We start from the raw sequence: 15,610 nt of genomic DNA, 5'->3' as shown, positions 1-15,610 counted from the left end.
GCAGAGGCAGAGGCAGAGGCAGAAGGATTGCTCGAGCCCAGGAGTTGGAGGCTGCAGTGAGCTGTGATAGTACCACTGCACTTCAGCCTCGGTCACAGAGCAAGACCATGTCTCTGAAACAAAACAAACAAAAAAACAGATGTAAAAGATAATACTTGTCTCTGAGACTTGATGCAAGGGTTGAACATCGTTATCCCTGTGGGCTACTAGGCATAGTCTGGGTGCATTGTCAACACTCAATAGCGGTTTCCCAAAAATGATTACTGCTTTTTCCACCCCTCATGCTGCTTGGCACACAGTAGGTATTCAATAAAAATCTCTTTAGAGAGAGACAGAGAACTAAGAACTAAGCTCAGTAGTTGATCAGTAAGAAGTATCTTCTCTAAGCTTAATCCTGTCCTGGGAACGGCAGAGGTCCAGATGAACAACAATAATAAGTTGTACTTATGTAGATTCAACAGTTTACAAAGCACTTTAATGTTTTTCACTTAAAACTCCCAACAAATATGAGACAGAAAGGGTATTCTTCTTAGTATCTCTTGATGTATCTGAGGCCCAGAGAGGTTAGGGAGCAGTAGGGCCCTGTATGTGCCTGTGACAAATGGAGGAGAATGAGGACAGAGCAGAGGTCAAGGGGTTTAGCAATAAAGAGACCCTTGGTGACCTTCCAGAACACATGTTTGTTAGAGTGCTGGGGACAGACGCCAGAACTCAGGGAAATGAGGAAGGTGTGGGCGGGGAGGAAATAAGAATCAACCTCTTGGCAGCAAAGCAAACGATAGAAATGGGACTGGAGCAGAACCAAATGATAGCTTTTTCAAAATCAGGATGACCTGTGCATGGTTATCCACTGGAAATTATGTTTTGGCTGATTCGTGATAACCCAAACTTAGAAAGGGATAAATCATGGCAGCTGAAGGATCACGTTGAAAAATGACTCTCTGCTTTGCAAAAGAATTCTCAATAGAACCCAAGTGGCCAGTAAACAGGAAAATATACCCAGCCTCCACAAAAAATAAATACCAGTTAAAATAAGAATGAGATGCATTTTCCCTTTTTTTTCTTTTTTTCTTTTTTTTTTGAGACAGGGTCTCACTCTGTCACCTAGGATGGAGTGCAGTGGTGTAATCACGGCCCACTGCAGCCTCGACTCCCTGGGCTCGAGCAATCCTCCCACCTCAGCCTCCCAAGTGGCTTGGACCACAGGCATGCACCACCACACCTGACTAATATTTTTAAAATTTTTATAGAAACAGGAGTCTTGCCGGGCGCGGTGGCTCACGCCTGTAATCCCAGCACTTTGGGAGGTTGAGGCAGGCGGATCACCTGAGGTTGGGAGTTCGAGACCAGCCTGACCAACATGGAGAAACCCTGTCTCTACTAAAAATACAAAATTAGCCGGGCGTGGTGGCGCATGCCTGTAATACCAGCTATTCGGGAGGATGAGGCAGGAGACTCGCTTGAACCCGGGAGATGGAGGCTGCGGTGAGCCAAGATTGCGCCACTGCACTCCAGCCTGGGTGACAAGAGTAAAACTCTGTCTCAAAACAAACAAACAAACAAACAAACAGGAGTCTCCCTGTGTTGCCCAGGCTGGTCTCAAAATCCTGGCCTGAAGTGATCCTCCCACCTTGGCCTCCCAAAGTACTGGGATTGCAGGCGTGAGCCACCATGCTCAGCTGAGATACCATTTTCATTGATAAGACTGACCAAGGTGAAGCATGTGATGATATAGAGAGGGGATGAAGAAGTGAGAATATAGGGAATGTCATACACTGTTGCTGGGATTGGAAGTTGGTATACTTTTTTGGAGAATATCCTTTGAGAATGCCTGCCAAATTTGACATGCACATACTCTTACCCAGCAATTTTACTCCTGGGAAATTATTCTATAGGCATTCTATATATTATCCTATGGACATATACATTTACATATATATTTATTTATATATGTTATTGTATATTATTTATATATGATATATACATATAATAACACAATTATATAAATGTATATTTCTAAGGATATATATTTACCAGGATGGGGTGTGTGTGTCTGTGTGTGTGTGGGTGACAGAGAGAGAGAAAGAGACAGAGAAGAAGTCACCTAAATTTCTGTAAGTAGAGGAATAGTTACATAGACCATAGATATTATGTATCATGGTACATCCATTCTGCAATTGCAAGAATGAGGGGGCTCTCTATTTCCTAATGGGTGGTGTCTATAATGCTTTGATAGGGAAAAAAATAACAAACAGGTTTTATAAAATCATCAAGGAATGTGCAATGAAAATGGCTGGGAAACAAGTAAGGGTTAAGTTGATTACGTGGGAGGAGTTGGAAGGAGGAGAAGTGACAATTACATCTTATTGCTTTTTTCTCTATTATGTGTGAATTATTTTTTTAACCCCAAGCATGTATTACATTTAAAATAAAGCACTGGTTAGAAAAATGCCCCTCAAGAACCCTTTAAATCTCTAAGGCTGTTCGTATACTTAAAAAAATTCCATTTATAAAAATTTGATTTATTCACTCTTTTTTCTGGAACGCATCTACTGCATTAAGGTACACCAATATGGTTAAATGACCCATCACCAATGGGTTTCTATAAGGACTTTCTTCTCCACTGGCCATTTCCTCTGTTATGGAGACTAACAAATTGCCAGGGAGTTAAAGAGTCTTACAACCTATCATTAGAAACCTTTCAACAGTCTCCATGCAGTCAGGCTCATTTGATATGAGTTTTATGATTACAAAAGATTGTTTGAGGACTCTGTCCCATTCTGGATGAGCAGATGAAATCTCCCAGATCTGTTTGATCAGTATAAATAATCCCAGAGGATTTTTTTTTTTTTTTAAGATGACTCCTTTATCATCAATCCCTGGTTTTGACTTGGTAAGTCAAGGTCAGAATCTTTTTTTTTTTTTTCTCTTTTAAGTTCTCAAGGCGATTCTAATACAGAGCGAGGTAAGGGAACTCCTGTCTTGCACCGATTGAAATTTCTCTCTTTTATTTCTTAGAAATTACTATGCAATGGTGCAAGTCATTCTCTCTAGAGAAGGAGTTTCTATTTACTGGCTCAGCAACAGAAACATGTTTACAGTTGCCAGAAATCCATTGACATGGAGAGGGAATGCACTAGTGAGGACAGTGTTTCTTAAGGTTCTCCCGTAGTGTTTCAGCCATAGAGAAAGCCTTCTAAAAGCTCACAGCTATGACATCCGCTGCACTATGATTGCAGGAGGCAGGGCTGATGAGTGTTTTAAAAAGCAGCACTTTCCAGTGATCTAATGACCTTCAGAGCTTGTCAAGGCAGTTTAGGGGGAAGTAGGCATTCTTGCTAAAATAATTTCCCCTAATATCTACCTTTGTCAGAGCCTTGCTTATGGTTCACTTGATAGAGATGGACATCAGTCTTGGAGAATATTCAGTTTGGTCTTCGATGTGGATACCTTCCCCCTCCTCCACAGTGTGTCATTAACACATTAGCCAGCAGTTGGACCAAACTAGGCTTGGCAACAAGAGAACTGCCTTTTATTGTTTTTGGTTTGTTTGTTTTTGTTTTTTTTATTTTGGGGCTCCTGGTAGAGACTTAATCTGCTTTTCTTTGCTTCACACTAATTTAAGACGAAACTTGTGCTTTCATACTGAAAGAAAGCATATTTGCTGGCCCTGCCTGTCTCTCCACATTAATCTCCCACCGTCCCCACTGTTTTTGTCCCCTAAGCTCTGACCCTTCTGAACTGCTTACAGTTCGCTGAACGCTCCAAGCTGCCTCTAACCTGTGCCTTTGTTCTTTCTGGTCTTTCTAGCTTGGCTAACACCTACCCTTCAACTCTACAGTCAGCCCACAGGGGAGGCCTTTTCTAGCTGTCACACCAAGGTAGGTCTCCTCCTCCGACTTCATCTCAGTAATTATCATTTTACTCTGTAAAAATTCCATTTATTTACTTATATTTGCATAGAATACTTCTGGACAGAAATATTAGAAATAACAACTGTCTGTGTGGTTGGCTAGAAAATGTGGGAGACGTTTTGTTGTACATATACTTTTTGCTTCTTTTGAACTTTTGTACTTCATATACTTATTCCAATAAATATAATTCAAATATAAAAACAATAACAAATCTCAGCTGTAGAAGCAATTCTATTTTATACTATTCGCAGATTAACATATGTTAGGCAGATTTCCATATATACTTTAAAAAAAATCTTTACTTTTAATTTCACAATATGTAAATTTTCTCTATTATAAATGCCAGTGCAAATTAGTCTTTCTGCTACCAGACTTTTCTGACATAATACTCATGTAATTTCCATTCTGGTCTTAAATGTGTTTTAAATTGAGCATATTAAAAAAGTTTTTTCTGGAGTGTATTACAAATCTGAAGAGAGACAACTATTTACAAAATGTGGACTTATGGTGTTTTTAAACTAGTAAACGTAGAGTTTTGTTGGAAGAGGTAATTGTCTCACTTTTCCTGGAACTAAAAGGGGAGGCTAGACTTTCAGTGCTAAAACTGGGGAAGTCCCATGCAAACAGGGATACGGTTGTCAGCCCAGACATTCAGCCAATCAGAACAAGGGGCCTGACCAGTCAGAATGAACCCTGGCCCAAAGAGAAGAGATGTTTGATATAAAACCCCACACTGGGTACTGATGCATAGCAACTGATTACAAGTCCTGGTTTCACAGCTCTTTCTTCATCTTTCTAGAGTTGATTGCTCATCAACTCTATGACATTTAAAAAAAAAAACCACCTTAATTCTACGTTAAACTTCATTATAAAATACGTGGCATAAAAAAGGAATTTCCCTGACATTTGATGCTGTTATGTTCTTAACTGAAGCTCGAAGATTTATCACCTTTAATGGTGCATGCAAAGTAAATCTTATTTTTAACTTTAGACTCCTCTAAAAAAAAAAAAAAAAAAAAAAAAAAAAAAAAAACCATTCCGACAGTTTTTTTTTTCTTTCTGAAATAGTCCAAGGTTTACTAAGAACCACTGAATACTATTGGGGCAGTATGGCAGAGATAAATAATTAAAAAGTAAATTAGCAGCTGAAAATAATGAGTTTGTGAGTGGGAGGAGCAGAAAGGCCCATAAAAAGTATTCAAGCTGAGAAGAAAGTGAAGATGATTAATTTGTTAGAAGTTGATCGAGAAAATTTATTGCATTTTCAGCCGAATACTGAAATGCACACTGAATATGGCTGTTCTAGACTTCATTAACCAGTAATCCATGTACATAAGAGTGACACTAAGCAAATAAATGTGGCAGACCAAAATAAATAAGTTTTCCAAAATGAATGTCTTTTAACAGTGGTTGGCTAATTAGTTAAAACAACGGAAGTCCAAAAAGCAGCTCTATGAAGAATTTTTCTTCTTTGATGTTTTCTTCTCTGTTCACAATTTGATTTCCTCATTTCAGGAACCTACCAAGAAAGGGAGCAATTTTATATATTCTATGGTTCTTTTCAAAAAGATGAAAGCTAGAGACTTTGTCTACACACGGGTTAATCAGATCCCATGGAACATTTTAAACCTGTTTACTCTGGCCATTTCTACTAGTTTTGGGGGACACAGAATAGGAATTCTTTACCTGGAAACCTTTCTGGAGGCACAAAATCATTAGAAATTATCTGCAACATTTTGCGTTTATGTATCTATGTGTTTTCCTGCAGAAGACGTCTTCAGCTTTCTTTAAACTCTCAAAGGGTTCTGTTCCCCCAAAATATTTAGTAAAAATTGAAGTGCTAGCTGGGCATAGATATGGGGTTTCACCATGTTGGCCAGACTGGTCTTAATTGCAGTGGTGCAATCATGACTCACTGCAGCCCTGACCTCCCAATCCTCTCACCTTAGCCTCCTGAAGCTCATGATTGTGAGGAAGGCTCACGCCTGTAATCCCAGCACTTTGGGAGGCTGAGGTGGGCGGATCACAAGGTCAGGAGATCGAGACCATCCCGGCTAACATGGTGAAACCCTGTCTCTACGAAAAATACAAAAAAAATTAGCCGGGTGTGGTGGCACAGGCCTGTAATTACAGCTACTCAGGAAGCTGAAGCAGGAGAATTGCTTCAACCTGTGAGGCAGAAGTTGCAGTCAGCTGAGATCGTACCATTGCACTACAGCCTGGGAGACAGAGCAAGACTGGGTTGCAAAAGAGAAAAAAAAAAAAAAATGAAGTGCTACACAAAAGTGTTCCAGGGTCTGCATGCTCTCGTGAGTTCTCCATCTCTCTCCTTGCTTTTTGTGTGTGTGTGTGTGACAGTCTTACTCTGTCGCCCAGGCTGGAGTGCAGTGGCATGATCTCGGCTCACTGCAACCTCTACCTCCTGGGTTCAAGTGATTCTCCTGCCTCAGCCTCCCGAGTAGCTGGGATTAAGGGTGGGCACCACTACATCTGGTCAATTTTTGTATTTTTAGTAGAGACAGGGTTTCACCATGTTGGCCAGGCTGGTCTTGAACTCCTGACCTCAGGTAATCCACCCGCCTTGGCTTCCCAAAGTGCTGGGATTACAGGCATGAGCCATTGCGCCCGGCCTCTCTCTTTCTTTATACCCTCCTTCCCCAATCTTTTGGTGAAATCGTTTCGTAGGACTTTCTATTTGCTTTACTTGTGAAGGGCTGAGAATCCAGCTCTGCAGGCAGAGTGAATGATACTTCTTTCTTACCCATTGTTGCATACAAAAATACATGCTTGATATGGTTTGGCTCTGTGCCCCCACCCAAATCTCATCTTGTAGCTCCCATAATTCCTACATGTGGCAGGGACCCGGTAGGAGATAACTGAATCTTGGGGGTGGGTCTTTCCCGTGCTGTTCTCATATTGGTGAATAAGTCTCACGAGATCTGATGGTTTTAAAAAAATGGGAGTTTCCCTGTATAAGCTCTCTCTCTTTGCCTGCCGCCATCCGCCCAAGATGTGACTTGCTCCTCATTGGCTTCCAGTATGATTGTGAGACTTCCCCGGCCACGTGGAACTGTAAGTCCATTAAACCCTTTTTCCTGTATAAATTACCCAATCTCAGGTATGTCTTTATCAGCAATGTGAGAACAGACTAAAACAATGCTATAGATAAGTAGATAGATCCACACACAGAAGGCTTGTTGATTGCCGGGAAAAGGTGGGAAAATTTGTATATAGTCCCAGAAATCTTCAGGGAATAAAGAAATCTAGATCCCAATACTTTCCCTTTCTAGTTTAAGTACATTTCTAATGGACTGGGATAGCCCTGAATAAGACCAACTGACTTTAAAAACAAAAACAAAAGGGAGCCCACTTCCGTGGTGAAAGTAACGCTCAGTAAGAGTGAAATCTGAACTGGTAATTTGGACTCTATATGATGTTGGAAAAAGTACCTAAAACTTGGAAACAGGGAAGAGATTACTGGGTGTTCTTTCAGTACAGTGCTGGGTTAACTTTTTTTTGTCAGGGCTATTTCACAACTCATAGGGGCAAAGGTAAACTTGTAGATTTTTTGTCTGATAGGGTTTAGCCAGATGAAATTAGTTTCCATCAGGTGGAACAGATAACCCTAAGGGTTACAATTTATGGCCTCGCTGGACATTAACCAGTTCTTTTTAAAAAATGGAGTAAAATTAATATAACATAAATTAATCATTAACTATTTCATTTGAAAATTTAATTTATTAATTAATTGAGAGACAGGGTCTTGCTCTGTCCCCCAGGCTGGGGTGCAGTGGTGCAATCATGACTCACTGCAGCCCTGACCTCCCAATCTTCTCACCTTAGCCTCCTACTGGGACCACAGGTGCTCACCACCATGCCTGGTTAATTAAAAAGTTTTTTTTTTGGCCGGGTGCAATGGCTGACGCCTGTAATCCCAGCACTTTGGGAGGCCGAGGCGGGCGGATCATGAGATCAGGAGATCAATACCATCCTGACTAACACGGTGAAACCCCATCTCTACTAAAAATACAAAAAAATTAGCCAGCCGTGGTGGCAGGCACCTGTAGTCCCAGCTACTTGGGAGGCTGAGGCAGGAGAATGGTGTGAACCTGGGAAGTGGAGCTTGCAGTGAGCCAAGAGATCTCGCTATTGCATTCTAACCTGGGCAACAGAGTGAGACCCCATCTGGAAAAAAAATTTTTTTGTTTTGTAGATTCAGGGGCTTCCTATGTTGTGCAGGTGGGTCTCGAACTCCTGGGCCCAAGCAATCCTCCCACCTCTGCCTCTCAAAGTGCTAGGATTATAGGTGTGACCCACCGTGTCTGGCCTCATGAACGATTTTAAAGTATGCAATTTAGTGGCATTTCATATTTTCGTGATGTTGTTTGACCACCACCTGTATCTGGTTCTAAAACATTTTCATCATTTTTGCGATGTTGTTTGACCACCACCTGTATCTAGTTCTAAAACATTTTCATCACTCCAAAAGGAAATCCTGAAATCCTGTACCCATTAAGCAGTCACTCCCCATCCCACCATCCACTTAATCCTTGGAAAAAACTAATCTGATTTCTGTCTCTATGGATTTGCTTATTCTAGATGGTTTATATAAATAGAATCATGTAATATGTGACCTTTTGTATTTGGCTTCTTTCATCTAGCATAATGTTTTCAAGGCTCCTCTGTGTTGGCTGTAGTATGTATCAGTACTTTATTCATTTTTCGGGCTGAATAATATTCCACTGTATGTGTATACTACATTGCGTTTATGCATTCATCTGTTGATGGACATTTAGGTTATTTCTACCTTTTGGCTATTGTCAACAGTGATACTATGAACATTCAAGTATGTGTTTGAATACCTGTTTCCAGTTCTTTTGGGTATTTACCTAGGAGTGGAATTGCTGGGTCATGTAGTTAATGCTTAATTTTGTGAAGATGCACCAAACAGTTTTCCATAGCAACTATACCATTGTACATTCCAACCAGCAATGTACGTATGGAGATTTCAATTTCTTTACATCTTTGTCAATACTTACTCTCTCACCCCCCTTTTTTTTGGTTATGACCAACTTTGTGGGTGTGCAGTATTATCTCATTGTGGTTGTAATTTGCTTTTCTCTAATGACTAACGACATTGAACATCTTTTTATGTGCTTGTTGGCCATTTGTATGTCTTTGTTGGAGAAATGTTTAAGTCTTCTGTCATTTTAAAATTGGGTTTTTTGTCTTTCTGTTTTTGAATTGTAGGAATTCTTTTTATATTCTAGATATTAAACCATTATCAGATATATGATCCACAAATATTTTCTCCCATTCTGTTGGTTGTCTTCTCACACTTGATTAAGTCAAATTTATCTATTTTTTATTTTGTTGCTTTTGCTTTTGGTGTTATATCTAAGAAACCACTGCCAAATCCAAAATCATGAAGTTTTACTCCTATAATTTCTAAGTTTTATAGTTTTAGCTTTTACATTTAGGTCTTTGATCCATGTTGAGGTGTTTTTATATGGCATGTGGTAAGAAGGGTTCAACTTCATTCTTTTGCATGTGGATAATCAATTGTCCCAGCACCATTTGTTGAAAAGACTGTTCTTACCTTATTAAACGGCCTTGGCACACTTGTAAAAAAATCAATTGATTATGGATGAATGGGTTTATTTCTGGACTCTCTATTCAATTATCTTGATATATATGTCTACACTTATGCCAGTCCCATACTGTTCTGATTACTATAGCTTTATAGTAAGAGTTTAAATCAGCAAGTTTGAGTCCTGCAACTTTGTTCTGCTTTTAAAGATTATTTAGCCTATTCAGAGCCCCTTGTAATTCCATATGAATCACAGTTCAGGATCCACTGCAATCCCATTGACCTTTTTCATTTCTTCAAAAACTACCAGTGGGATTTTGATAGGAATTGCACTGAATCTGTGGCTTGCTTTGGAGAGTGACATTAACTAGTTTTATATCTAAAACAACCACCTTAAGCTAACATTGCATATATATATATATGTGTGTGTGTATATATATATATTGCGCATATATATATATTGCATTTATGCATTCATCTGTTGATGGACATTTAGGTTATTTCTACCTTTTGGCTGTTGTGAACAGTGATACTATGAACATTCAAGTATGTGTTTGAATACCTGTTTCCAATTATTTTGGGTATTTACCTAGGAGTGGAATTGCTGGGTTGTGTAGTTAATGCTTAATTTTTTGAGGATGCACCAAACAGTTTTCCATAGCAACTATACCATTGTACATTCCAACCAGCATATATATATATATATATATATATATTTTTTTTTTTTTTTTTTTTTTTGAGATGGAGTCTCGTTCTGTTGCCCAGGCTGGAGTGCAGTGGCGCGATCTTGGCTCATTGCAAGCTCCGCCTCCCAGGTTCACGCCATTCTCCTGCCTCAATCTCCCAAGTAGCTGGGACTACAGGCGCCTGTCACCACGCCCAGCTAAGTTTTTGTATTTTTAGTAGAGATGGGTTTTCACCATGTTAGCCAGGATGGTCTTGATCTCCTGACCTTGTGATCCGCCCGCTTCGGCTCTCAAAGTACTGGGATTACAGGCATGAGCCACCACACCCGGCCCATTGCTTATAAATATTTGCCATACCACTGGCTCACTTATTGTGAGCTGAATAAATTTGGCATATATATTTTATATTTGCATAAGAGTCATGATTTTACTTTTTGAAAGTGATATTTTAACAATTAGGTCACACATTATTTAGGAAAGTGGTTCTCTACCAATTTAGAATCAGTAGGAGAGCTTTAAACCACACTATTGCTTAGGTTGCAAATCCAGAAATTCTGCTACAATTGGTCAGGGGCATAATGTGGGCTTTGGGTTTTTTTCTTAAAGCTCCCCAGGTGATTCTAATTGCACCTAGAGGTGAGAATTGCTGTCTTAGAGGAAGTTCTAATGAAGCTGCTTCTGATCCAGTCTCATGGGGGCTATGGGATTCTCACTGGGAAAAGTGGCTTTGAGTACGTGTCACTGAAGAGATGTAATGTTGGGAGCCCAGTCTAATATTGGCTGTAAGCATTCATAGGCGAGTGGAACACTAGGAACAGGGGATATTTGTCTTATGTGTATCTTACCAACCCTGTGACTCTTTTCTGTTTAAGAAAGCTGAAACTGAGTCCTTTCTTCAAAAGGGTAACAGTCTTTTGTCAGTCTTTTGGTCTTTTGTCTTCAAGACATTGGTAAGAAAAATAGCAACTTAAAGCTCAAGTCTAGCAGGGGGAAAATATATTATTAAACAAACAAACCAAAAGTAATGAAGGAATGGATAGAGCAAAAGTAGATGCCTTGGAAGAAAAGGTTAGTAACTGTATTAGTCTGTTCGCACACTACTATGAAGAAATACCTGGGACTGGGTAATTTAAAAAGAGAAGAGGTTTAATTGGCTCACATTTCTATAGGCTGTACAGGAAGCGTAGTGGCCTCTGCTTCTGGGGAGGCCTCAGGAAACTTACAATCATGGCTGAAGCCAAAGAAGGAAAGCCGGCATGCCACATGACTGGAGAAGGAGCAAGAGGGTGGTGGGTGGTGGGAGGTTTTACACACTTTTAAACAAGCAGATCTCATGAGACCCTCTATCACAAAACAGCACCAAGGGGATAGTGTTAAATCATCCATGAAGGATCCACCCCCATGATCCAGTCACCTCCTACCAGGCCCCATCTCCAACACTGGGGATTACAATTGAACAAGAGATTTGGGTGGGGACATAGATCCAAACCTTATCAGTAACCTTGGCAAGTTCGTGGAGATAGCTTGACTACAGTGATGCCTTCTCTACTTTTGCAGAAAGAAGAAAGAAATACAGGGGATTAGACTTGGAATGACTTGGTGACACAGGGAAAGTCACTCAGTCATATTGGAATCATTTGTCCACTGGTGGTCTCCCTCTTTCCCTGCATTGTTCCTCCACAAATCTGTTCTTCAGGTTAATTCCTTTCTTCTGGGTCTCCCCTTAGATTCTAATGGAAGCTTATTTCTAAGAAGTTTTGTGTAGAAGCTGGGCACACAGTCTTTGAAGCCAAGCTGCCAGGGATTGTAGCCCAGCTCTGCTACCTACTAGATGCGAGATGCTGAGTAAATTACTTTATGCCTTAGTGTTCTCATCTGTAAAATGAGAGGGATCGAGAGTGTCTTCTTTATAGAATTATTGTGAATTAGTTCATGAAAACATTTAAACTAGTACATGGCAAAGAATGAGAGCTGAATAAATGTTAGGTATTTCATAGTTATGTTATTGTTATTATTGCCCAGGAGTTACAGCCCTCAGCCGGAGTATTATTATTATTAATTTTCTTTTTAAGACATGGTCTCACTCTGTCACCCAGGCTGGAGTGCAGTGGCGCGATCTCAGTTCACTGCAACCTCTGCCTCCTGGGTTCAAGCAATTCTCCTGCCTCAGCCTCCCGAGGAGTTCGGATTACACTTGCACGCCACCACACCCGGATAATTTTTTGTATTTTTAGTAGAGACAGGGTTTCACTGTGTTAGCCAGGATGGTCTCGAACTCCTGACTTTGTGATCCACCCGTCTCGGCCTCCCAAAGTGCTGGGATTACAGGCATGAGCCACCACGCCTGGCCTAGAGTATTATTTAGGTACAGAAGTTTTCAGGGGCTCTGAGGACAAAGTGTCTGAAGAAGGGTTATCCATAGAGGACACGCGGCCTTGATGCTAGCAATGAGCAATTCTGCATAAAAAGTGACTTGCACAGGAAGTAGATTGGATGGATTCAGTAACTGCTTTGAAAAGCCTGGTAGTTTCTGTCACTGCTGATTGGCCTAGAAGTTGCAGGTTCTTTGTGGGAAATGAGGCTCTGTCTAGGGGAGGGGCAAGAGGCCTCCCAAGGGGGATTTTACCCTCTATTTCCTGCTGCAGTGGCTCAGAACCTTCCTAGACCACAGAGAGTAACTCAAAACCTTTCATAGTTTTTTGTTTGTTTTTCTTTGAGATGGAGTCTCACTGTCACCCAGACTGGAGTGCAGTGGCACAATCTCGGCTCACTGCATCCTCTACTTCCAAGGTTCAAGCAATTCTTGTACCTCAGCCTCCTGAGTAGCTGGGACTACAGGCATGTGCCACCAAGCTCGGCTAATTTTTGTATTTTTAGTAGATATGGGGTTTCACCATGTTGGCCAGGCTGGTCTCAAACTCCTGACCTTAAGTGATCTGCCCACCTCGGCCTCCCAAAGCACTGGAATTACAGGCATGAGCCGCCATGCCCAGCCAAAACCTTTCATTGTTCACATGTCTAATACTTCTGCTATAACACTGTGGTTGTCCTCTTAACTATGACGAGAATATGGACAACACTTGACCCTTCCTCTTTGCTCACAATTTCTGCTCTACCCATGAGCAGACCAAAGACTCCTCCTCATCCCAGGGCAGAGCAAATAGAAGTATAGAGGTAGATGAATCCAAAGTACGGTTCCCAGCTAACTGATGAGTCCAGATTGTTTCTTGCTGCTCTGTCATCTTCAGTGTATCAGTGACCTGTGTTTCTTCATAGCTGCAAGATGCAGCTGCAAAAAAAAAAAAAAAAAGAAAAGAAAAAGAAAAAATCTCCAGTAATGTCCAAAAGTAGGAAGGGTGTGAGAGACTATTTCCGTTGTTTATTTCTCTCTTTATTTCACAAAATGTTATCTTGCAGTACCATTGGACAGTACTTCATCACATGTCTAAGCACTGACTCAAAGAGGTGCAGAAATTGAGTATCTGGATTTTCAGCTTCTTGGAATATGAGGAGAGCTCTACTGGCAAAAAAAAAAAAAAAAAAAAAAAAAAAAGCAGGGTAGGAAAATGGCTGCTAGAAGCTGGGTGCATGGCATATGTTTGTAGTCCTAGCTACTTGGGAGGCTGAGGCAGGAGGATCACTCGCGTCCAGGAGTTCGAGTCTAGACTGGGAAACATAGTGAGACCCCTGTCTCTTAAAAAAAGAAAGACAAGAAAATGACTGTTAGGTTGGCAATTGAAAGTGTCTGCCACACATTGATAATATCACTTTCTGTTATATGATTGTTTTACATTCTAAATGACTACCCTTCAGCAGGCTAACAAATCTTGTTGGGACTAAATAGATCTGCTTAAAGATGTTACTGTCTGCAAGCAAATCCTTCTGTCTTTCCATTGACCACCCCATCAAACCGCGTCCTGATTCAATATTGTGGTGGCTAGGGAGCCCTGTGTGTCTTTTTCCTTTAGGCTTCTGTAGAATTTGTGATCCCCTAAGAACCAATTTAATTTAATTAATCTAATAAAGGACAGCACGGGAGAAGGCTGCTATTGTGCTGCAATGCTCAGGAGGTAGCTTTGTGTTTGCTTATTTTTTTAAAGTTTGATTAAAAATCCAATAGCACAAACAGGTTACAATGCATAATTATCATTAATCTCAGCACAGATTATCTTCATGAATTTATAAAAAAAACACTCCAGTAATCTTATCTAGTCTTGCATTATAGAGGTAAATTTGCTGGGGAGTTCTCTTTTATCTTTCTCCCAGGTTCTGTTCGGTCCTAATGTTAGAAACTTTAATTATTTTTCGGTGCATATTTTCTATTGTATTATTATTGTTATTATTTTTAAAATGATTTACTTATCATTTTTCAAATCCAGTCAGATTTAGCAGTGGAGAGTTATTTCCCACCCTTTTTGCTTAAACTTAAAAAAAAAAAAAGCTCTTGTTTAACAATGCATGTTGGTTATAAAAGAAAATACAAATAATATAAAACAATAGTAAAAAGTAAAATTCCCTCCACTCTCCATCCATGCCTCCCTCTCCATCCCACCTCCCCAAGGGTCCTGTCATCTAATTCCTTATCCTGAAGTCCCCCTCCCAGAGCTGTCCACAGTTAACAGTTTCATTCTTGATCTAGGCCTGTACAAATATGCATATATACATATGCAGTTAGAGAGTTGTATGCTTTTTAAAAAACCACATTATACATTATTCTGTAATTTTATTTTTAATTTAATAATGTATCTTGCTCAACTTTTCCTATGTATGTGATATATTAAATATATCTATTAAGTATAGATATATTTAATCCTTTTCATCATGATATTATATTTCATATAATGTATCCTTTGCACTTTTCAAAATATTTTTATCTCCTGCTCTCCTCTTTTTTTCATAGAAAACAGCTCCCCTTTATTATAGTTACTTTAAGGAGTTTTAAAAACAGCTCTAATGAACTTTATTAGTACTAAAATCTTGATAAAACACAATCTTGGAACTGGGTAGAAGAAGACTCTAGTTCTGATACCTCCTACTTGTGTTTATACATTTTAAGACAATTTTCTATAAATGATCTCATTTAAACTCCATCTAATAATATTTTATTCTGGAAGTACCTGCAGATTATCCTGATAACTGTTTTTATTATAATAAAGTCTTACCATATAAACCTTGAACAGCAAGACAATATTATTATTACACAATCATTATTTAATAAAGATGAAAATTAGTAGCTCTAACATTACTGCATGCCCAGCATTACCCAAATTTGAATGTACGTTTCCTGAGTACATCTTTTTGTTTCTTACTTTGAAGCTTCAAATTACATGAAAAACAAAATCAACAGAATTAAAGGGAAGAAGACAATTCCACAACGGTAGTACTGAATTTTAATACTCTATCACAACAATTTATAGAAA

The 15,610-nt window shown here is 39.7% G+C and overlaps 1 long non-coding RNA gene across 1 annotated transcript in view; it reads left to right on the top strand.

Annotated features, from left to right (window-relative positions):
* Positions 1-6,890: 6,890 nt before the first annotated feature.
* LOC135969524 (uncharacterized) overlaps positions 6,891-15,610 on the top strand; it is an 85,892-nt gene continuing 77,172 nt past the window's right edge. Inside the window, exon 1 of the long non-coding RNA XR_010584783.2 lies at positions 6,891-6,986. This is a non-coding gene — a long non-coding RNA (uncharacterized lncRNA). The remainder of the gene's footprint in view (positions 6,987-15,610) is intronic.

Source organism: Macaca fascicularis, chromosome 2 (genome assembly GCF_037993035.2).
Source record: "Macaca fascicularis isolate 582-1 chromosome 2, T2T-MFA8v1.1".
NCBI lineage: Eukaryota > Metazoa > Chordata > Mammalia > Primates > Cercopithecidae > Macaca > Macaca fascicularis.
Note: the sequence above shows the minus strand (reverse complement) of the source record. Positions and strands in the feature narration are given on the sequence as shown.